Below are 24,183 nucleotides of genomic sequence, written 5' to 3'. Positions count from 1 at the left end.
CTCAACCCACATGCTGAAATGTACATCTTCCAGAGTCTTTAGGTTCCTTCCTCTACATGAGAGAGGTTCCGGCACCTTGACTTCACTTAATACAGACCGACACCGAGCCGCTTGTTGCTAGGGACCACGCATTACATCTGAACCTTTATAGGAAGGGCTCTTTTCCTGAGGATTTTGGACCAAGGTAATTCCAGGTCATCTTCCTTGGTCCAGCACCCTTGTAATTAGTTCCCACACACACATACCTATGCTTTAGCTGATGTGACAACCAAAGTTGCAATTCTGACAGCATGTAAGCTATTGCTTCCTATGTTCAACTTCTGTCTGCTGGGATGATTCGATTGTAATGGGCCTGGAGGAAGTGAGGATTGGTACAGATGCAGAATCCCCTTCGAGGTAACTTCCTCAGATCAGGTCTATACCACAGCTCCAGGCAAGGGTGCATGGGGGATCTGGGGCCTCAGCCAGGGGAGGAGGGGCTACTTTGGCAGAAGTGGAACTCTGCAGGATTTGTAGTTTCATGATGGAGAATGCTGGAGATTGGAAAGGGGATTATATGAATGAAACAGACTTTCACCTAAGAGCCCTGATACAGATATGAAGCTAAGTTTTAGTAGTTAATTTGCCACTTGAAGGACAGATACTGGAGTTTTTCTTATATACTGACCCCATAGCTAGAAGACAGGCTACATGCTTTTAGGGGAGGCTTAAAAAGCTCTGCTCCTCTGACCATGCCTTGCACTGAAAAGGGAAAAGTACGAATGTGGCCTTTTTGTTCTATAATCTCTCCAGGACACTAGGAAGTAGCCAATCTCGTGTTTTGGCATCAAGTGCCATATAATTCAAGGTACAGGGAGACATCATTCTGGTGATTTTGTAAGTGTGTGAGTCTCTGAATTAGAGATTTTTTGCTTGAAATACCTACAGTGACGTTTTTAAGGAAAAAAGAGAGGGACCAAATCTAACTTTCAGGGTCTCCGCTACAGAGGCTCAATAGCCACTTCTCCCCAGCATTCAGGTCCCCAGAGTCCACAGGGTAACGGGGGATCACGCAGGACACCTCTCAAGTTCCTATTTGGCAAGCACATGCATTTAGAGGTAAGGAAATGGATTCTGTTTCCATTTTACTTTATCAAGCCTGCAGCATAAGTTTGCCAGAGTCCCTTGCCTCCAGGGTCCTAGATTTATATTCTACTAATGAGAACTAGCTATTAGATATATCCAGCCCCCAAGGCACAAGGGAGAGCAAAATAAACAACCACCAGCACAAAAATAGTTTAAGTTTCTTTGTTTTGGGGAAAGACAAACCAATGAATATGTTCCTGAGTTTGTTGGCTTTAAAATGTGGAAGTTCTGAAGTAGGGATTGTGGTGGCGGGGAAGGAGGGGGATGTCCCAATTTTAGCAAGGGAATTGGATAGGAAAAGAACAGTTTTTACTGAAGAACTCTGATCTTGGACTTTGATTTGTTCAGAAGATATGTAGAGATAATTGGGTTAAAATTAGTGCTCAGCACTTGCAAAGTTTTGAAAGTAATTGTTTGGAAAGATGCCTTCTCAACAATCAATTACGATACTTAATTGGAGACTTGAAATTTCCATCGCTAAATTTGTCAGACGCTTGTTTTAGAATCCCTTTATTTATCATAGGTTTGTGTCTTGGCCAAGTTGGATGTGGGAGAAATCTTAGAATTTCTTCACTATTTACTTAGCTCAGTGATTCATGGCTTCCAAGTATCCTAGAGTGAATAAACTCTGATAGTCCAGTATTAAATATAAAGGTATAGGATTTCACTTCATTAAATTTCGAGGTCTTTTAGGAAAAGGAATTCTTTTCTAGGACAGCCAGACTTGGACTTAGACCATGGGCTTAGAAAAGCTTCTGGGCTCAGAAGGAAAAACAAACATTTTTACTTGTTTGTAAGCCTTAAACTCATATTTGCAACCATTATCTTGTAGTGGGAAGAAGTCCACTTGTAGTAGGGGTGGGGGGAATTGGACAACCAAGTTCTCTCTACCTCGCACAAGTCCTGTAATAGACTGGTGGTATTTAGTATTTTAATGAGAAAGTGACTGAAAATGGAAAGCATAACACAAGTGGGAATTTTAAGATTTCACTTTGACAATTGTCAGGTTTGACAGATATTGCTAATTGCATCAGGGAAAACTTTTTGTAGGAAGTGCTAGTAGCCTTTAGTAATTGAATGGTGATTCCTGTTTCCCCCCTAATATCTACAAAATTGCTAATGCAGAAGTTGCAGGTATACTCTACCATATACCATGCACAAATATAAATATCTGCACTAGAAGTACAATTTAGGTATTAGCATTAAAGGTTGAAATAACTTCTTATGATGTATCAGAATTAGTGAATTTCTATGGGAACTCCTGTTTGTACACATTATTACGTGGTTTATTAGGAGTAGGTTATTGCAATGTTAGTACACCTTCTCTACCTAGTCATACCAAAAGTTCTGTTGAGGGGCGCCTGGGTGGCTCAGTCAGTTAAGCGTCCAACTTCAACTCAGGTCATGATCTCGCGGTCAGAGTTCGAGCCCAGCGTCAGGCTCTGGGCTGATGGCTCAGAGCCTGGAGCCTGCTTCAGATTCTGGGTCTCCCTCTCTCTCTGCCCCTCCCCTGTTCATGCTCTGTCTCAAAAATAAATACACGTTAAAAAAAAAAAAAGTGCTGTTGATTATAATTAAATCCACAAAAGATCCTATCAACAGTAAATAAGCAACATTTATCATTTTTCTCCTTAAATACTTTTGCTATTAGTTTTTTGATAGTCTTAATTTCTCCATCTCCCCCATATTACCTCCTCTAGAGGACACGGAGAAATTATGGTTTAACACCAGAATTTTCTGTGGGGAAAAAAGACATTTGAAATAGTGGATGGATTCTGTCCACAATATGGGATGATCCAGTGGAAGTATCTGGTCCAGACACTTCAAAAACACCAATGTCATTTTTAAAGATGAAGGAAATGTTTGAGACCAAAATGGCTGTTGTAAGAACTCCTTAGTTTGAGGAACAACCTCTGAAAATTTACTCTTCTATTAAAAGTAGGGAGAACACTGGCAAAATAAGTCAAGTCGACTTTAGAACTTTTCAGGCTAGTCAAAGGCTAACCATCAGTAGCATTTCTTCAAGAGAAATGACTCCGTCTCAGTCATAGCAGTGATCTCAATGTGTTTTCTCCTTCTCCCCAGCCTCAGAGTAGCCCAAACATTACAACAGCCTTACAACTTTACTTACAGCCAACAAACATTACTCCCATGGTGGGTGGGAGAACCAGCAGCCACTGGAAAGAACAGAACAACTTGGAGCTTGAAGCTTCTCCACAACCACATTAATAGAATTTTCACGATTTGGCCTGAAACACCACTGGAAATCTCCATTCTCAGGAAGGATTATGACAAGTCCTATACCAGGGTGTTTGTTGAAGACACTCAGTGGCAATTGTGAACATCATGGAGGTCTGAGGCATCATTACCAATTGGGGATAATAAAGGTTGACCCAAAAGCTTAAAAGGAAAAAAAATTGGGAATGAGAATTCTACAGCATGATTTGAAAAGTTCCAGCTTATTCCTGGAAATCTACATGGCCACACATAGGTGAGAGCTGTTGCATACCCAGGGAAGGCCTGAGAAGGTCCTGATTTCTTACCTCTAGCTGATCATGGCCCTGTGCTAACAGGAAGTAAAAGCTGAAAAGTCGTAAACTGCCTACAAGAACATTGACAGCTTGATCTACAACACACACACACACATTCACTTAGCAAGAGCTTGGAGACTTAAGAGCTGAGGCAGTTAAAGAGATCTGCCTGGGGTGCCTTTGTGGCTCAGTTGAGTGTTCAACTCGTGATTTTCGCTCAGGTCAAAATCCTGTGATTCGGGAGATCAAGCCCTGCACTGACAGCATAGAGTCTGCTTAGAATTCTTTCTCCCCCCTCTCTGCCTCTCCTCTGCTTGCACGCTCAAACATTTTACAAAGAGAAATCTGTCCAATTATTAGCTGACTGGTGGCTACACATGGCAGTTAGCTTAGTGAAGGCTCTTAAGTTTGTAAAGTACTGTTTGAATCCAAGAAAGAACAGCAGGATCAGCAACAAAAAGCAACAACAAAACAGAAGGAGGGGAAGATCGGACTTCCAGTTAACATGTCCAGCAAGAAATTACAAGTCTCCCAGGAAAGAGGAAGTATGAACCATCTAGAAAGAAAAAGCAGCCAGCAAACTGTCTCCAAGGAAGTCAGACGTAGATCTAGACTTTAAACCAGCTGTTGTAAATGTTCAAAGAACTAAACAAAGGCCAAAAGATGTCTAAGAACTAGAAGAATGTCATCTCCCCAAATAAAGATGGTTAATGAAGAAATACAAGTTATAGGAGAACCAACACAATTACCAGTTGAAAGACCACTAAAAAGATCACCTTCTGCTGAGCTTTTGTGAAGTGGAAGCAGCATCAGCAAACTTTAAGACACAGCAGTTGAAATTATCCAGTTTAATCCCCTCAGTGGGATCCTAAGTCTGTTACTGCCGAGATGTCTAGTTCTTTCCTTAATTCTGTCCTTTTAATATGTCATCATTAGATACCTAAGTATTTATATTTTTGCACTGAACTTTTAATTAACATGTAGTGTCCTGGTCTCTAATAACCTTTAAGGCTAATTTTCCAGAGAGTATAGCCACCCCTACTATATTTTCATTACTATTTGAAAGAATGGAAACCTATCTCATGTAATCTTTTTATAAGTGTTTGGACTTAAGTGGGTCTGTTGTAGACACCATTTAGTTGTACTGAAGAAAATCCATTCTGCCAATCTGTCTTAATTGGAGATTTTAACCCATTTACATTTAAAATAATTACTGATAGAGACTTCTATCCTTTTAGTTCTTGTGCTTATTTCCTGTATTAGTGTATTTTGTTTTACTTGATTTTGAAGTATTTGAATCTATCATTTCCTTTTGTATATATACCATAATAATTTTCTTGTGTGATTACCAGGGGATTACATATCTAATGTTATTACACTCTAATTTGAATTTATACCAGTTTAACTCAATAATATACAAAAACTCTGTTCCCTTTAGGGCTGTCCCTACTCCCTTTAGAGCTGTTGTAGTGCTCACAGAATTACATCTTTATACAATTTGTGCCCCCAGACAGACTAGTTTAAGAGAATCCATTTAGAAGAATTATGTAGAAAAAGTGGAGTCCTAAGCCACTGTTTTAATAGTAGCTTTCATAATTACTCCTTTACTTTTATTAAGATCTTTATCTCTTCACATGGCCTCGAGTATGGTCTAGTGTCCTTTCATTTCATCTTACATAGCTACCTTAACAATTCTTGCAGGACAAGTCTATTGGTCATGAATGTCCTTCTGATCAGCTTTTGGTTTTCTGGAAAGGTCTTAAATTATGCCTTACTTTTGAAGGGTGGTTTCACCAGGTATAGAATTCTTGGTTGACCTAGTCAAAGGGGCTAAAAGAGAAGTCAGCCCACTGCCTTTAGCTTCCAAAGTTTCTGATGAAAAATATGCTGTTAATCTTATTGAGGCCCTCTTGTATGTGGCAAGTCATTTCTCTTGCCATTTAAGATTCCTTTCATCTATCCTAGGAAACTTTGCTTATAATGTGTCACAGTGCGGTCCTCTGAGTTCACCTTACATGATATAGACATCCAAGAAGCTTCATAAACTAAGCAGTTCAAACTTAAGAATTCAGGCATTATTTTTCCCCCAACTATTCTCTCTGCCCATTTCTCTTCTCCTTCTGGGATTCCAGTGATGCCCATATTGGTCCACTTGGATCCCTTAGGCTTGGAGTCTGACAAAAGACTGAATAAAAGTGAACATTTTTGTTTTTGAGAGAGAGTGAGAATGCAAGCAGGAGAGAGGGACAGGGGGAGAGAATCTTAAGCAGGCACCATGCTCAGCAGAGTTCGACACAGGGCTCCATCCCACCACCCCGGATCATGACCTGAGCCTAAGTCAAGAGTTGGCTGCTCAACAGATGGAGCCACCCAGGTGTCCCTAAAAGGGAACACTTTTTGTAGTCCTATTTTAAGTTCAAATTCTTCTGCCTGCTCAAATCTGTATTTGAATCTTTCTAGTGAGTTTTTCATTTCAGTTATTTTACTTGTCAGCTCTAGAAAATTTTGGTTTCTTAGGTTTTTTATCTCGTTACTGAGATTTCCATTTTTTTCGTATTTCCATTTCAGCTGGAGAAGGAGAAGGTTAAAATAGGAGGGGGAGGTCCAACAAGGACTATTTGCCTCTGTCCATACCTCTACACAAATACCAGGGATCTGTTGCTTCTGGTCACAGATCCCAAGAGCACAGATCCCTGATATTTGGAGGACAGGATTTCTTTTGCCCACACTAACTCCCATAAGCTATTGTGGGCTGCTCAATTCCCAGTACACCCTTTGTGGATACTGACAAACATTCTAAAGGCAAACATGGAAAGACAAAAATTCAGAACAGTCAATAGTACTGAAGAATGAACAAGAGAAGTCTAACATCACCCACTTTCAACACTAGATCACTACTGTGATCAAGACAGTGTGGTATTTGTGAAGTAGACATAGGTTGAGGGCATGGAACAAAGACCAGAAAGATCCACACAAATATAGCTTATCCTTTTCTCTGTGTTTGTTCTACTGTGAGTGGTCTTTTCAACAAACAGTGTTGGAGCAAGTAGAAGTCCACGTGTTAAAAAAAAAAAAATCTTGACACAGACCTTACACCCTCCACGAATTCAAAATGTGCCATGGGCCTAAATGTAAAATGCAAGACTATAAAACTTCTAGAAGATAACACGTGAAAACAATCATGATCTTGGGTTTGGGGATACATTTTTCATGGATTGTGCCTTTGATGTTCCATCTAAGAACTCAGTAAGTTGGACTTTGTTAAAATGAGTACTACTATGTGGCTGTCTTTCACTTTCTTAACCTCTTTCACAGACTTGGAAAATACTGTTCTATTTTAAGAGGTTCTTAGGTTTTGTGAATAAAAGTGATCCAATTTTTAAAAATGGTAAGAACTGAACAGGTATTTCAGCAAGGAAGATACACAAATGGCCAGTTAAGCATCATTTGTCATTAGGGAATTGCAAATTAAAGCCAGTTGCCACTACATTCCTATTAGATTAAAAACAAAAACTGACAAAATAAATGCCCACCAGGGTGCAGAACCTCTAGGATCATCACTGGTGGGGGGGGGGCGGTGGGGAGGATAAAAGATGGTATAATCACTTTGGAAGGACAGTTTGACACTAACTTACAAAGGTAAGCATAGCCTTAACATAATCCAGCAATTATGCTCCTAGATATTTCTACCCCCATTAATTTCTGTGCACACAAAATCCTGCACAGGTGGAGGGTCTTCAAGAAGTTAAAGATAGAATTACCATATGATCCAGTAATTCTACTACTGGGCATTTACTCAAAGAAAATGAAAACATTCATTCAAAAAGACACGTGCACCCCCATGTTCACTGCAGCATTATTTACAATAGCTGAGACAAGGAAGCAACCCAGGTGCCCATCCAGAGATGAATGGATAAAGATGTGGTATATACACACAATGGAATAGCACTCAGCCATAAGAATGAAGTCTTGTCATTTACAACAACATGGACTGAACTAGAAGGTAGAATGCTGAATGAAATAAGGGAAAGACAAATACAATAGGATTTCGCTCATGTCTCATTTCATCTTGTTAAATTCCACAGGAAGACCAGACTTAAAAAACGGAGAACAAATTGGTGGTTGCCAGAGGGATGGTAAGGGGCGATGGATAAAATGAAGGGGGATTAACAGTACATTTATCACGAGGAGCACTGCAAGACCTATAGAGTTGTTGAATCATTTTGCACTTGAAAATACCACTGTTGACTATACTTTAAAGTAAGTGCTGTACATAAGTGTTTATAGCAAGTTTTTTTCACAACTGCCAAAAACTGGAAGCAACCATGGTATTATTCAATAGATGAGTAAACAGTGTTCTATTCATTTAATAGAATATTACCAAGGAATAAAAATAAAGGAGCTAACAAGCCACAGAAAGGCATGTAGCAGTCTTAAATGCGTATTGCTAAGTTAAACGAGTTTTTAAAGGACTGTACTGTAGGATTCCAATACCGTATAGTAAGAGTATTACTTGTTCCTAGTTATTTGGTAGGGGAGGAGGGAGAGAGAATAGGTAGAGCACAGGATTTGGGGGGAAGTGAAACTATTCTATAAGCTACTGGTGGACACATTATGTATTTGCCAAAACCTGTAGATTTTTAAAACAAAGTAAATCTCAATGTATACAAACTAGGAAGTCACTTAGAAGGTTAGGGAATCCCAGAAGGCGGCAGACTGACAAGAATCTCACTATAGCACAGGTGTATGAAACTCTCTCTGGAGAGGGCAAGGGGAGAGGTCAACATGAATGGATGCTTTAAGGATCAAGGTAAAAGGAACAGCATGGGAGCACACTCTAGTCAATAAATTTGTTTCCCACAAGGGTAGGTGTCCTGATTCTAAATCTGCTACATATGTGCTAAAAGTGAACAGTTAAATGGATGGGGAGTGGCAGGAGACAGATTTCTCATTAGATTTCTGGCCACCAAGATATAGAAGATCAAGGAGTGGTGAGGACAGATGGGAGTCACGGATTCTACACTTTCCTATGTATTTGGTCATGACTGGCATATTGGAATGCGATGAAATAAGAATGGAGGAAAGCTGAGAGGATTGTTGGGGGAAAATAAAGATGTAGTCCTAAAGTAAAAAAAAAATATTACTAGATAATGAATGTGGGAACTGAACATGTTACTAAAATATATGGGAACCATCACATATGGGCAAAGTTTTAGTTGTCCAGGAGGCAAATGGAAAGAGCCAAGTGTAAATACTGAATTAAGGCTTAGGAAAGTTTAAAATCCCCAATTTATTGCCAATTAAGAGGCCTCCAGTTGATTTTTCTAGTCCCAGGATAGATCCCAGTGCCTGGTATTCTATGTTGTTGATGTTTAAGGCTGAAGTCAGGAGCCTACACTTCATAGTCCAGGGTAGTCTTGACCATCCATGGGACCAGTACCAACTGAAATGTGACAGAATGACCATTTCCAGGGAGTTAGACTAATCTGGGTCCCTCCCCCCCATGCTGAAGCACAGAGGCCATCCATGGAGTCACCATCTGTCAGTATAATTCTCAGATCCCAGGATCTTATTCATACCTAGAGGCATAAAGCTATCTAGCTTTGCTATTGGTAGGAAATACCAAAAAGTTAGAATATCGGTTTCAGGAAAGCACTGTGTGAAGCCTGTAAAAATCCTATTTTTATTGCCTTATAAGAATAGTGGATGCCAAGTTTGTGTTGTTTTTTTTTAGCATAATTAGGTCTCATGTAATATTTGGGATTTATATTAAAATATTCATTTTCCTGAAATTTAAGTTTAACTAGACACTTATGTTTTACCTGGCAAACCTCTTTAAAGGGAAGGTTTATTTCAGAAAAACTGTGCTTGGAGTAAAACATGTAAAAACCCACATAATCCTCAGCGTCCAAAGGGCTATGCTAAATTGGACACTTCTATTTAGCACCAACTAAGTATATTGCAGTTTGGTCTGGTCCACAATAGAACCTCTGAAATTGAAGTGAACAGAAGGTAGAAAACGTTAATGCAGCTATTGTAGCATATGAATTGCTGATCAATTACATATGTAGTCCTTCAGAAAGTTCAGCTTGGAAAAGGCTTTTCCACCCCAGCATGCTCTTTCTGGGTTTTAAGTTGCGGGTTGGAATCATGGTCAGGCCAGATACCTAAGCTTCTGATTTATTTTTTATTTTAACACATTCTGAACAGTCAACAGGGTATGGCAAGTACATGCTTTAGAAGGGACATAGCAGCATTGAAAAGCTGGGGAGGAGACTGTGTCCTGCCGGGTGTTAAGATTGGAAATAGCAAGAGGTGGCCAGGAGTCTGCAGTATGCAGGTAATGGGTCTTAAACTCCACGGAATTCTAGAAGCTGGGCTCACTGCATGAAACCAGGGCTGTAGGTGCGGAAAGTCTTAAAACTATCACCATAGGGCCCTTTCAATTTTTGCACTGGGTCATACTTAGCATAGAGGATTGGCCCAGTCCTACTCCACAAGTTCCAATCCTTAATTCATTCAAGCCATCCTCCCCCCACTTTTCTCACATGCTAGAGATTACACAAAACCATGCATCCCCTTCCACCATCCAAATCCAGAGGTGGAAGTCAGCCTTTCAGTATGTACTTGAAACACCTACAGAGCTTGTTCCAACTGATTAAGACCCACTCCCTGAATTGGATTCAGTAGGTCTGGAATGGAGTCCAGAGATTTGCATTTCTAGAAGGTTCCCAGGAGATGCCAATGCTGCTGGCCTGGGGACCGCATTGAGAACCACCACTCTAGTTTTACCATTATGACCAGTCATCTACTTATCTCCAGAGATGGGATCCTGGTCATTAGGCTGGCGAGTGATTCATCTTCAAAAATCTCATTCTGAAACTCTGCTTCCAAGGGAGACTTCTGGTAAAAACTATCTTGCATTGATTATCCCAGAAATATGGAAGTTACATGCAAATGGTTTATGAAGGGAAGTGCTTCCAAGAGGAAGTAACAAGGTAGTAAAGATGAGCAAGAGAAGGAAGGGGTGGCCAAGTAAGGACAAGATTTCATGTAAAGCCCCATTGTAGTGGCTGCTACTCATGCCCCTATGCACAAAGGGCAGGGTCCAGGAGACATCAGGCACAAGTTTCTAGTTGTTCTCTCCCAGTGCGGTCATATAGATACTTATGTCTCCCAGCAATGATGTGTGATCACACATGGAAACAGGGAAGCTCAGGTGAGCCTTGGTATCGAGTTTTTATTGGAAGTAGGTATGGGATGGCCCCCTGTGTGGGAGAACTTAGTACCCAGCTCCTCCAGAGGTCAAGCTGATACCATGTGGGCTAAGTCTGCCACTATAAATCACATGGGTTAGCATAGACGGTTTGGGGTTGCCCATGGTACCCAAGTAAGCAAAAACACGCTCATCAGGCAGGATGTTCCAAAGTATTAGAGGTGCTCTCTCAAGAGCCAGGCAAGGATCAGACCCTTCTTTAGAATATGCAGGGTATAGACAACTCAGGAGTCCTGGGTTAATTCTTTAGTACATACATACAAATCTTCCTTCAAAGCTGAAGTACCAGTTTGCAGACAATACTTTGGCTCCCAGGTCCGTGACAGGATCAACCACATTCCATCCTTTTTACACTTAAATGCCCTTCTTTGAATGATATACCACTACAGAAACGTATCTGATTTAACGTATTCTGCATCAGGACGAGGTCAAAGGCTTCAGGTAAGCACACCTCCCATTTACCATCACTCCCAGTGACCCACTTGTGGATTTGTCCTTCTTCCTGACCCTACAACTCTGGGACTTGTAGATTTAGAGGCACTAGCTCCCAAAAGGGGCATGCTTATGTCAGGGGACATAGCAAAGACGAACTTAAAAATGAGTTATTGTTGCCGCCTGAGGACTCAAAGAACAGAGAGCTTCTCCCCCCCCTCAGCTACATGTAGTGATACCTGGAATAATGCTACCACTCTACAGGGCTGCCTCATCTGAAGATATCATCTTTGCCAAAGGTCATGCACCATTCTCAGGGACACATTCCAGTGGGGGAACACCACTAGTGCTACAGAGAATTGTGAGACTGGGAGGAGGATTCAGAGTTATCCCAAAATAGCAGCATAAAGGCCTGGCCCTCTCAGCCTAAGTGACAGATCAACTTCTCTACCCAAGTCCTGCTGGATCAATCCTCCTACAAGTGCTGCTCTCAACAGTACTCCATGGGACACAATTCAGGAAGCAGCTTTCTGAGATGGAGATGAATGTACAAGAAAAGCTCAGTCTACAACACCTTTTGCCCTTAAGGACTATGGTCAGGCTTAATCAGCCTCTTAAACTCAGGCTATAATAATTTCACCTGGATGGAGAATCTGCAATCCCAGAAATTCTGCATGAGTGGTAGATGTTTGCTTTTCAGGAATGATCCAGGACAGAAGCTACAGTGATGGTCAAAGAGACTTCCTCCTGGAGGACCTGGAAGGCAAGGAAAAAGTACCTCATCTTCAGAGGTTCGGGTGTGGAGGAGAAGACCATTACTGCCAAGGAATAGATGGCTCTTCTATCAAAGTCCAGCCCCCTTCTAAGACCAATACAACCCAAAGAGTGAGCAACTAGGTTACCCAAAGTCTACCTTTCATTCATACATCCCAAAGTTAATCAGATCTGAAAAGATGAACAACATCTGACACAGGTTTTTCAAAATCCAGGACTTTCAGAGGCAGTCTCAGCATGGGTCATGACTACAACCATCAGATATGGTTATTGAACCAAAACTTTACTATTGGCTCATTAAGGTTGAGGGTTGAAGCCAGTTCCACCCAGGTAACCAAGTATGTGTGCGTGGTCTTGTCAGACATCTTCCACTATGTTCTTCCACATATTCTCAGCTGTTCCAGAACTAAGATTATGCAGTTCTAATACCTTGGTTTTGTGGACAGGAGATCCTTTGGGAGCATGACAGTTCAATCAGATGGGCCCTAAGTAGTTCTCCAGTTGGTGGTCTCCCAGAAGACATTTTTAAATTGGTATAAGATTTATAGAACCTAAAATTCACCATTTGAACCATTTTAAAATATACAATTCAGTAGCATTCAGTATATCCCCAAAGTTATGCAACCATCACTACTATCTAGTTCCACAATGTTTGCATCACCCCAATAGGAAACACATTCCAATGATTTCTTCACATGGATTGGAGTTACTTTCCAGTGTCCTTTAAATCTGAAGGACTCCATTTAGCATTTTTTGTATGGCAAGGTCTCAGTTTTTGTTTGTCTAGGAATTTCTTGATTTCTGTTTTGGGAGAACAGTTTTGCCAGACATAAAATTCTTTAAGTACTAAAAGGAAAAAGGAAAAAAAAAACCTGTCAATCACCCCCACAGCCTTCTGGCTTCCATGATCTGATGAGAATTCAGTTAATCTTAGTGGAGGATACCCTTGTACATAATGAGTTGACTACATTTTTGTCCTTTGACAATCTGATACCGCGTCTTGTAGATTTCTTTAGGTTTATCCTCCTTGGAGTTCATTACAATTTTTGGATGAATAGATTCAGGTCACTTATCACATTTGGGGATATTTTGGCTCTTAGTTCTTAAGAGATTGTTCTCCTTGCTCGCTCGCTCTCTCCCTCCCCCTTATATGTATCTTGGGATGATTGAGCAAAGACACTGAGCAGGCTTGCAGGCAGACCAGATGTTTCCGCTGGTTTCTATATATCCAAGACTGAACATAGGATTTCAAGGGATTTCCATGAAAGGTTTGCTTAATCCAAGATGGAAAGGGGTGAGTGGTGGAACTGGCCCTGTTACATCTTATAGGAAAAAATTCAAGTGTTAACGGTTTTCTAAGATACCATTTCAAGGAGGAAAAAAAAAAAAAAAAAAAAAGGAAAACCTACCTCTCTACCATCCACTATTCTCAGCTCCTACTCTGCATTATGGACACTTAAAGAAGCCTTCATCTTAATATCTCCAAAACTTAGTGGAACATACGGCCCATCCTCTACCATGCCCTTGAATCCCCATGCTGTAAGTTTTGTGCACCCCGGGGCTGACATCCTGGACTCTGCATCAGGATAGCTCCATCTTCTTTGGAGGCAACTCATGGGCTGGAGAACCCACTTTGTATCTATGACCCAGTAAGCTTAGAATATCTCAGAGGCACTGTTTAATAAATGACTAACACATCATGAGCATATATAACCCAGATTTCTCAGTCCAGAATAATTCTGAAGTAGGTGTTTAACCCTTAAGAAAAGCTCTAGCAATCGGTATAAGCTCTAGTTTATCCCCGTAGAAGCTGGCTTATTAGGACTCTTATGGTCACAGCTTTCCTTTCCCTAGATCACCTCCTCAACTCCTTTGCCAGGACTTCACAGTCAAACCTTTTTCTCAGGGTATTCTATCTTAGGGCCTAATTTGGGAGGAATCCAAACACAGTGGGATAAGTGGGATAAACAATTCTGCTGAAACACAGCAAAATATTTGATCCTGGCTATGGATGGGTTTTGTCTTAAGATTAGAGGTTAGTTGTTTCTTCAGATGTCCCACGTGGTGTGAAAAGTAGGCAGGAAAAGCCAAAGGGGAAATTGCTTCTGCTTGAGTATTATCAAAGCCCAGTCTTGATTCCAAGTGAATTAGAGGGGGTATTGGTCATTAGCTGTGGAGGAAGCAAACTTGGAGGAGTGAGGGAGAGGCCTGCCTTAGTTAAGAGTTATGGAGTTTATCCAATTTGTATAAAGGAGGCAAAGGGAAGCAAAAGTTTTTGAGGGGATTAAGAGTCACATTAGCCCCATTTTTCATTTTTTGGAGTAGCAGGGAGGCCGTGGCATCCTAGCAGAGGATTGTATACTACTGAGAATCACCATTTTGACAAACATCTTCTGATGTCACCCTTGAGGGAATGGACTTGGCTAGCTGCACAGACAAAACCAGGACAGGAGCCAGGCTGTGACCATAAGAGGAGTTTTAGTAAGGTCCTCCAATGAAGCTACAGGCAAGGTGTTAGACTATAGTATTTTCTACTCCATGAGAGCTCTTTATAGAACAGTATCCTATATTCTGTAAAAAACATATAATTTCTAAGATTTTGTACGTATGGGTCATTTTCTAGTGTTATTTCAGGTTTTCAACTAAGAACACAGAACCTCATCTAGAATTCTTGAAGCATTCACATGTGTGATGGCTAATTTTACATGTCCACTTAGTTGGGTCACTGGGTGCCCAGGTATCTAGTCAAGTGTTATTCTGGGTGTGCCTGTGAGGGCATTTTGGGATGAGATGAACACTTGAGTTGGTGGACTGAATAGAGCAGAGTGGATGCCATGTCAGTCACTCATCCTACAGAGGGCAGTTCAAGACCTGAGTAGAACAAGACAGACTCCCTCCCAAGGAAGAATTCTTCCCGCCTCATTGCCTTCACACAGAGAAGTCAGTTTTCCTGATTTGGGACTCAAACTAAGACATTGGAACATTGGCTCTTCTTGGGTCTCAAGCCTGATGACCTATGGATGGGAACCACACAATTGGCTCTCTTGGGTCTGCAGCTTGCTGACTCAGCCTGCAGATCTTGGGACTTGTACACCTCTATAAGAGCCAATTTATCATCTGCTCTATCCCATTTCCCCAGAGAAACCAGACTAACACAGAAGGTCTGGTTAGTGGCATTTCCCATTAAGTACGGTTAGCATTCCAACAGGATGCTGATCACATCGTCAGCTCTCCATTACTTAGTGCCCACAACATCCATTCCATCCAATGAGACTAGATAAAACCCCCAAGTGGTCATTCTTGTGTACAGGTACAGAAAGCCTGGTGCACATGTATTTTGGAGATTAGCCCAAGGTACCAGGTCTGTGGTCAGTCTATGGCTATAGTTTAGCTCCCCTAATTCCCAGCATCAAGTAACAAAGGCCTTCAGCCTCACTGGAAGACCTCAGACTCCATTCTTTCTCCATCAGTAGCTAGCTGTGTTGCTTTGAGCAAGTCGAGTTCCAAGCACACTTCCCCCCTCCTAGTGATGTTGCAGAATGATGGCTTCTGTATACTCTCAAGTATACTCCGAGTGGAGACACATTCTACATTACCCTCACCCATCCCCACCCCCACATGGTCTAGAACCTCAGTACTCATGTCACCACGAATTGCAGTGGAACATCCTACCTGGCTAAGAAAAATGATCGACTAGCCAAAGTTCAGTTTGTCAAATTGAGTCTTAATGGACCAGTAACATTTACTTAAGTTACAGGAGCAAATACCCCAAGTCTACAGTTACGATTTCATCTTGTGATAGCACTGATGTCTAGTACCCAGTCAGTACTTTATGAACTTATTTACAGGCTTCCTGGGATCAGCAGAAACTAACAGCATCCCACACTTTGCCCTCTCCACCACTTCCATCCCAGGCATAGCTAGCGCAGTGGTGTTACTACAGAAGGGTCTAGAGACCAAATCTTCACATTTGTTTACTTACTGCTAGGAAGAACTAGCATCAAGAATTTCAGGCCATGTTTTACTGGAATCGTCCTGCCTTTCTCAACCCTATACAGCATATGTCACAATATAGATTTATTTGAATCAAGCAAGGGATACACTGAATCTTTACATAGAGCTCTATTGGTTAATAAGAGCCCATACTTGTCACCATTTAACCCTCGGACTACAAGAACTATTGAGTTAACGTCCTAGGACAGGGCCTGGCTCTTCATGGGCACTAGAAGAGCAGCTATTTTCCTCACTATGAAGAGGAAATAGGATCTCTAAGGACTGTTCTGTACTCTCCATTTAGGGATCAATATAACTGCTTATCATCAATAGAGAACCACACAAGGCTTAGCTGTCTAACAGTTGCCAGGTTAAAGTGGAAATTAAGGAGTTCAACAAAGAACACGAAGAAAATCTTCACTGCTTGGCTCTCCCATGTGTGCAGAAGGCTCCACCCCTCTAGTATTGGGCAGCCCCCCATTTCTTCCTCCCCAAGCTCCCTACCAGGCACTTGGTTTCCATGGTGAGGTCAAATCCCTCCACTATTGCTCTTCCTTGCCCTCTTCCTTTTGAATTAGTAACCCAAACCTCCCCCTGGCTTCCTAAACTGGGAACACGGTTCCCAAGATCCTTTTATGAAAGACATAGGAAGATTTCCAAGGAAAGAAGACTCTTAGAAGGGGTGTGATTCTGGCAGGACCCTCTTCTGGTCTCCTCTGGGTCCCATTAGGGACCTATATTCCTGCAGCCTGGCTGCCATACACTTGGGTTGAGCAAGGGTGAGGGCAGAAGAGCTGGATAGGGAGGGAGGGAGGCAGCCAGAGAGCTTGGGAGACCGATTTCTCGAGGAAAAGCAAATAGAACGCTGGCTTTTGTGCCCCCTATTGCCACTAAGTGGTAGAAACATGACAAATATCAGACAATGAAATAAAGTGGAACATAGCTCTCACTATGTAGAATCAAGTGTTGGAGGGAAGCAAGCCTAGAAGGGAGGATTAAGTTAGGCTGCTATGGTGAACAGGGAAAAAAAGAGAAGGAGGTTTTGAATTGGTCTCCATTCTTCCAATTCAAACTTTTTTTTTTTGCTTTTGCTTAAATCCAAACTCAAGAGAAGATTAGAATCTGGACTGGAGTTAGATTTGCATACATGGCAAGGTAGAGAAGAGTCAAATAGAGTGATTCCGACCTGGCCACCTGGTGCAGAGCGCTATCAGGGAGGGAGGAAGCAGCAGGTTTGGAGAGAATGAACCAGAGCTCCATTTGGGTGAATGGAGTTGGGAAGACCATCAGACATGCAGGTGAATAGGTGGGTCTGAAGCTCCACTCACATTCAGGCTGCAGGTCTGAAAGGTAGAGAGGAGATCCATAGAGATCACATTGGTGCTTCCATTACTGTCACCCAGGGAGAGAATGCTCAGGATGCATAGCCTTGAATCCCATGGAACACAACCATTAAAGAAAAACATGGTAGAAAGGAGCCAGCAAAGGATAAAAGCAGCAGCATCCAAAAGGGAAAAACCAAACCATCAGAGGAAAGTATCTAAGGAAGAGTGGGCAGAGCCGGGGGGAGGAAGCAGCATGAGGCTCAGGCTCAAATTTGAAGTACAGAAGACAATAGGCAGAAGTGGTATGTCAGCCTTTGGTAGAAGAGCCCATGATGATAGGTTGTGAATTGGGACACTCTGCAACCTTCAGAAGGTTCTCCTCGAAGTCCTGCAGTGCTCTGGCCCCCTGGTTGGGAAAAATCAGAAGACTCATCTAGAGTCAAGGAGACTCGAGAAGCTCTAATTCAGGGTTTGTCAAGAAAAAGGACAAGGAAAAGCATCAAAAATAAAGTGAAAGACCAAGTAGTTCTCCATATTCTAAAAAAGTATTCAGGAGATACCAGCAAGGTATAGCCTCTTGGAAGGCTTTTCTGGAATGCTGCACTAAGCACAGAATTCAATGTGCCTTCTGGTTATTAAACAAGCAAGCTTGCCTGGGCTCCATCCTCCTACAGGTGCCATCTGTCAAGAGACCCGGCCAGGGCTGCATGAGAATTCAGCCATGCACCTGACCAGCATCAGCAAAGGAACTCCATGTGGGCTTAGTTTGCAGTGCCCAGTATGGAGCCAAGACAATTACGCCTTTGTTATAACAGAGTCACAACCCAAGAGTCCTCCCTGGTCCCTTGTTTTGAACTAGGGTCCTCAGTAAGCAATCAAGAAACCAATCATTTCCTGCAGCACTCCCATCACAGCCCCAAGAGAAGAGGTGTGGAATCCTTCTAGGCCCTCCAGCTTTCTGAAGCACCACTAGACTGGGCCCCAACTAGATAAGCACCACAGCTGGACCCAGTGGCCAACTGGACTATCACTAGCTCTGTAAAGTTAAACTGGAATATAGACCCCTGCCCCTCTTCTCCACAACCCAACCTTAGAGTCCTTTTTCTTTGCTATTGGGAAGGAATCTGTGGCATTCCAGGTATGGGGATGCCCCAGCCTAACTTTCTACAAGGACCTCAAACATATGGTTTTGTCTCTCTAGGGTCCAATGAAGTGTGACAAACACTTTCCTCATGTTACCTTGGAAGATCACACCCCTCCCAGGAGGTAAATAAACAGCGTTTTGAGGTAGGAGACACCCTCAAGCCTGGCCTCACTGGCCCTCGAGAGGGCAAGTGAAGGGGCAAGCAGGATCTACCCATTGTGTCTTGGGACTCGGTGCTTCCAGACTGGCACATGTTCTAATGGTAGCTCACGGATCAGTGAACACTGGGAATGTTTTAGTAGGCTTAGGTTGTTTTTATTAATAGCGTTATTATGTATTTGAAATGGGAGTTATTATAGCCTGTAACATACAGTTGCATCAGGGAATTATAACTTCAAACATTTCAAGAAAACGTTAATTTTGAATAAGTGAGCTATCACTTAATCTTTTATCCTTTTAATCACAAAGGATACGTTCATCTTCTACACCTACATCAGCACAAAGGAACCCATCAGAAACTGAAAGCAGGTGGGATGGGTTGAAGAAAGACCATTAGTTACAAAGAGACTGACAATCATTTAACTTCTATCAAAGAGCAGGGTTACTGTCACCAAATTCAGGGCCATCTGGGAAGAGATGGCCAGTATCACAAAAGTCAGAAGCATCCTAGGGTCCCCTCCCTACTGGTTACATGAGGCAGAGAAAGGAGAAGGGGCCTCACAGAACTGGGTTAGCCTGCACCCCAGGCGTGTATCCCCTCCTAAGCCTCCAATTCTAAAGGGTATCCCTTCCCTCCTAACAGGCTGCCCTCCACTTCACCCTCGTGTCAGCGGTCAGATTCTAGCTATTTCAGGCAAGCCATCCCAAAGCTCTGGTGAGGATTGCAGAGGAACAGCAGTTAAGGGCATTACCCCCTCTGCAGAAGTTCTCAGGTAAGCCCCATCAGGTATAATCCATGGCAGCATTTTCCCTTTACTCCAACAGCCTGATTCTCCTTCTCAGAGCCCCTGCTCCATCAGATGGTTTACTGCATCTGGAGACAGGGCCCCTTGTCACACCAATTTGGATGAGATTATGTGGCGTATTGGTAGAGAAATCATTGGTTTGGGAAGCCAGCAGAACCATTCCCAGGGATAGAGTCCTAGTCCTAGAACCAGTACTCTTGGGGTTTTATTCTTAGTGCACATGAATTTGCCCCCATCCACTGTAGCCTTAGTCACCCAGAGTGACCTAGTAGCCTTTTCCTCATGGTCACCTTCAATCTCCAATCAGGTCAATACCTCTACGCCCTAAGAAGGAACCTTCAGGCCAGGCTTAATTGGAACTAGAAGAGCTGCTGCTAGCCTTCTAGAACCATCTTGTGGTTGAAGGAGGGCTTTCAGAGCTGGTGACACCATCAGGCCACTCTACCTTTCTCAAATCAGATGCCCATCAACATAACAACTGGAGCCCTCTGAGTCAGAATCCACTGGGAACACCATGTAACAACAAACATGGGACCTTCCTGGGAACACTTAGTGCCATTTGTGATCTAAGACCAGTTCCTTTGGCCTGTGGTACAAAGGCCTTTAATCGGAAGCTCCAAAAACTCATGCTTTCCATCTCTGGACATCAACTGGCAACAGAAAGGTGGGTCACTGTTTTGAGTGACATTTTGTTCTTGAAGGATACCTAAAGTCAGCCAGGATCACAGACTCAACTGGATGTACTTGGGGAGAAGTTTCCAGCTGAGAAATGAGCCAGCTCTGTGAGCCTTTTGTGCTTCTGTTATGGCACATGGGAGAAAATTCTGAAAAGCTGCCACCAAGCACAGATGTTGAGCATGTGGTGGGGCAGAGGGGGGGGTATACATAGCAAGACCTCAATTTCATGCTAACATCAGAGTAAGAACAAGGAGTTCCAGTGACAACACGGTGATATGGGTCAAGAGTCCCCCAATAAAACCAGGAGGCGAAACTGTAGAAGGCAGGACCACCAGTGAGAGAACAGAGCTCTGCCATTTTCCAGCAGCTTTCAGATTCTCCAGTCCAGCAGCTCAGCCATGGCCTTCCTGGGATCCATTCACAAGCTAGGACTCAGACACTAGGCACACAGTTATGTGAATCAGAGGGGACCATGGCTTTGCAAAGAATGATTTTTTTTCTGCAGATGAAGATTTGTTATCTTGTAGAGAATATTGAAGTAATGGGGTCCCTGGGTGGCTCAGTCAGTTAAGCATCCAGCTTCAGCTCAGGTCATCTCATGGTCCACGAGTTCAAGCCCCACATTGGGCTCTGTGATGACAACTCAGAGCCTGGAGCCTGTTTTAGATTCTGTGTCTCCCTCTCTCTGACCCTCTCCCGTTCATGCTCTGTCTCAAACATAAACATTAAGAAAAGTATTGTGAGCTACCTCGGGGACTTGGCTGTGTCTAAGGTTTCTCCTATGAGGGACAATGATGGAGAGACCCTCGGATATAGTGGCTGCCTCCTAGATGTGTCTTTAAGATGGTGCTGGCCTGACAGTGTTGGAATAGCCTCCTGGAGGCATAGCTGAAGCACTATCTCAAAGGCAATCCTCTGCAAGGAGAGGCACCACCCTCCAGGATGCGCAGAAACAGAGGTCCCTAGGGTGCTCGGTCTCCAGTGGAAGGGACACAGGTACAGGAACCAAGGGGTTAAAACAGCAGAGGCCGCCACTTGCCATAACTCCCAATGACCTGCTGGGAGACTGTGCTTCCTGTCCCTGCAACTCTTGCCTCTACAGGGTTAGACTAGGTTACATTCCTCAGCCAAAGGGTCTTGTTGACCTTTCAGTCATAATGGTTACCGGGTATTTTGGACTCCCTGTGTCCAGAACCAGCAGGCAAGAAGGGTCACTATCCTGGTAGAGGCATTGGCTCTGATCAAGACACAGTAGGGTTTCTGTGACACCAGGCAGCAGAATGGAGGATCCATGACATTGATTAGTCCTCTTGGACACATCATACTCCATTCATGGCTCTCTCTCAACCGAGGGTGACTAGTACAGCAACACCAGCCTGAGATTTATCAGGGGCTCAGAACCTTAAGGAGGGTTTGAGTCACATCAAATCAGTCACTGAGACCAGGGGAGGTATGAGGAGGAGAGGATTTAGAATGGATAGTGGAGGAGCAAAAGCATGTGTACAGTTGTGGCCCGAGACCACCCACAGAGGCACAAGTTCACTCCAACCTCTCATTTCTAAGTTTGCCTTCTAGAGCTGGGAAGCTGCTCTACACATGTGAAGAGCACCTGTATGGCACAGGTGAGGACTAGGGCAGCCAGAGTATAGGTCTTGAGTCTTTAAGGAGGAAGGTATTCACCTGCAAGGAGAATCCTTGGACAGCCTCCAGTGGTAATTTTAGGAGTCACCCCAGTATTTGATCAGAGGGGGTAGCTTTCCTAGGCAGACTTTGCCAAGGCTTCTGCATCTCTACCCTATTCTGGGCTTCTAGTGGCTATCTGTGCCCTGGAGTTCCCCCATTTGCTCAAAATGGTTAGGTCTACAGTTAGACCCAGTCTAGGTAGACTCCTCTGCCCAGAGAAAATGATGTGAAGTGATGGGTAACTGTGCATGCCCCCTCTAGCTACCCAGTCACAGAACTACATGTTGACATAGGTGTTAAGTTAGATTTGTTCACCAGGTCCAGAAAAGTCACAAAGAGATTGCACTTTGAGTAGCCCGTGGAAGAATTGGTCAGCCTGTTGTCTGCCATCTCCTTGTAGGTGAAGGTTTATCCCATGTGAAGCTCGACACCATACTTCAGTATCTTCTTTAGGAATCCAGATACCATACCCCATTTGTCATGGTGTTTCAACCAGGTGTGAAAGTAGGTCAACCTTCCACAGGCCAACTTGTCAAAGTAGTAAGGAGAGGGTTGAAAAATCCTGGAGTTCATACAAGATTATCACCAACACACTCTATATCCCTAGAATAAGTCATTCTATGGAGTCTCAAGTACAATGTGTTCACATTGTGAGTAACCATGAAGCAGCTTTCCCTTCAGAAGGGAGTTAACCCCAGTGATCAACTAATGTGCTCATGGTACACCTGCAGCCATGAGTCTAGCCCTGGAACAGCAGACACCCCCCCCCCCCGGCATGGGATTCTGGAGAGCTCAGGGGGTGATCTTAAGAGGTTCCATATGTAGACTTAACTCCAAGAGAGATCCCCCAGTCGGACATAGAAGATGGACAGAGCCATGCTCCAGAGGGGAACGTGGGATTTCAAGCAATTTTAAGTACATAGCAAAACAGAGGAAGGCAGAGGTTTTCCATATAACTCCCACCTCACCTGCGCATAGGCTCCTCCATTATCAACTTCCCCCATCAGGGTTGTATGCTTGTAATACCCAGTGAGGTTTTAAGTTCATCAAGTTCATAGTTTATTTCAGGGGGTCCATGGTTGGTGGATCACAGGGATTTTTGGGGTAGTGAAAAAGTCCTATGATAAAATAATGTCACTGTACATCTGTCAGACACATAGGATGTACAAGGTCTCCATTTTAAGTTCCTCTGAGCAGTTTCCTGCTAAAGTCTTAGTACCAATTTCCACTGGCCATTTTCTGCCTGGAGGGCTTTCTTTGACCCCAGTAATCCTTTATTTGTAGTGCCTTCTGGGCTTTGTCTGTGCCCATGGAGCCTGGTATACAGGTTGTTCCAGGACAAGGAGATCTGACAATGCAAGCATCAGGAAGCTCCACCCTCCACTAGTGGCAGGGGAGTTGAGCACCTGATCCCATAAAGGGTCTCCTGTTCTAATGATCACAGGGGACCTTCCCCCTCCATTGTAAGGGCTACCCACATTCGGAGGCATGTGTTGTCCTCTGTGGGATCCGTTACTTTCAGTGCAAGTACAGGGGGAAAATGTAATTTAGAAGACTTGTTTCCTTATATTACTGTCCTGAGAACGAGCAGTTCAAATCTACTCACTGGTGACTTCCATATCTAATTCTTATAGCTAGGATCAGATGCTCAGATGCCACAGGAAAGCAGCTTTTCAAATTCTGGGATGCCTGAGAAAAGCAACTCTAAAGAAGTCCATCTATTTGCCCTTTGCTCCAAGTATCCAATTCTTCAGTATTCCATCAATCTACTTCATTTTCAGAGCCACTGAATTATCTTTCGATGGAAGCACCTCTTCTGATACTAAAGCACTAACATACGTTTTGTTAAACGCTGTGTTAAGACTCTGTGGGACAGATTGGCATCATTTCTGTGGATCAGCTAAGGGATAGACATCTTGTTGATGGGGAGTCAGGGGCCTCCAGGTTTCTCAAGAGTGGATCAATAACCTTCCAAGGAAGACATGAGCATCACTCCTGGAGAACTTGTGGACTGGCAGGCAGAAGTTCTTCCAGAAATCTGAATCACATTGGCCATGGTCTGAAGCAGATCAAGTATAGGGCAGAGGGATACCTCTATGGTCTGAGTTTTGGGGATCAGCTCTTCCTGGGCCTTGGTAGGACCCTCCTCCTTCCTGAACTCAGCAAAGGGCTAGAGCAAGGTGATGCACAGCTACCGTTCCTGCATTTGGTCCCAGGACTCAGTCTCCTCCCATCTCCATTGAAGGAACTCCATGAC

Source organism: Herpailurus yagouaroundi, unplaced genomic scaffold (assembly GCF_014898765.1).
Source record: "Herpailurus yagouaroundi ecotype Mexico unplaced genomic scaffold, PumYag 186, whole genome shotgun sequence".
Classification (NCBI taxonomy): Eukaryota; Metazoa; Chordata; class Mammalia; order Carnivora; family Felidae; genus Herpailurus; species Herpailurus yagouaroundi.
This window is presented reverse-complemented; position numbering follows the sequence as displayed.